This window comes from Eschrichtius robustus, chromosome 6 (assembly GCF_028021215.1).
Source record: "Eschrichtius robustus isolate mEscRob2 chromosome 6, mEscRob2.pri, whole genome shotgun sequence".
Taxonomy (NCBI): domain Eukaryota; kingdom Metazoa; phylum Chordata; class Mammalia; order Artiodactyla; family Eschrichtiidae; genus Eschrichtius; species Eschrichtius robustus.
Window position 1 is genome coordinate 18,834,755 of NC_090829.1, and position 689 is coordinate 18,835,443.

General features: G+C 39.2%; 1 non-coding gene across 1 annotated transcript; it reads right to left on the reverse strand.

Moving 5' to 3' along the window:
- Window positions 1-344: 344 nt before the first annotated feature.
- On the reverse strand, window positions 345-451 carry LOC137766914 (U6 spliceosomal RNA). The gene has a single exon (XR_011074441.1). It is a non-coding gene; the product is annotated as a U6 spliceosomal RNA (small nuclear RNA).
- Between the last annotated feature and the right edge of the window lie 238 nt (window positions 452-689).

Genomic DNA, 689 nt, shown 5'->3' on the forward strand with positions numbered 1-689 from the left:
AAAGCTGGCTTCTATTGGAACAAACATCTGATTGAGCTGCCTCAGTTTCCCCAGATTGATCAATTCCTGGATATGAAAGCAGAAATGGCCCAGATTCACACTAGGGCCCCACATTTTTTCCATTCCCTCAGCTAAAAGAATTCATTACCAAATCCTCTTCTTTCATTTTTGGGAAAAAATATCCCATACATTTAAAAGATGGGACAGAGTCGTGGCAGGCAGCATTTAGCTCAGGCATGATGCCCTATACGTACTACTCAATCACACTGAACTATGGAAAAGTCCATTCTGAAAAACCCACACATTTGACTAATGCGTGTTTGATGTTCCAGTTTTTTTTTTTAAAAGATATGGAATGCTTCATGCATTTGCATGTCATCCTTGCACAGGGGCCATGCTAATCTTCTCTGTGTCGCTCCAGTTTTGGTGTATGTGCTGCCGAAGCGAGCACGGTGTTCCAATTTATTCATCGGGAATAATACGTGGTATGGGTGGAATCTGTAGCAAACATTTTTTTTTCTTTTTTAAAAAATAACAAATGACATCCTGTGGTCTCTCTTCCTTTTTTATTTTTATTTTTTTTCAACCCCAAGTACAATGCATACTGATAAAAACGATGTACGTTGCATGTATCTGTGATAATAGCCGAAGCCAAGGCAGTCTGAGGCATATTAACAACAGACTTATCT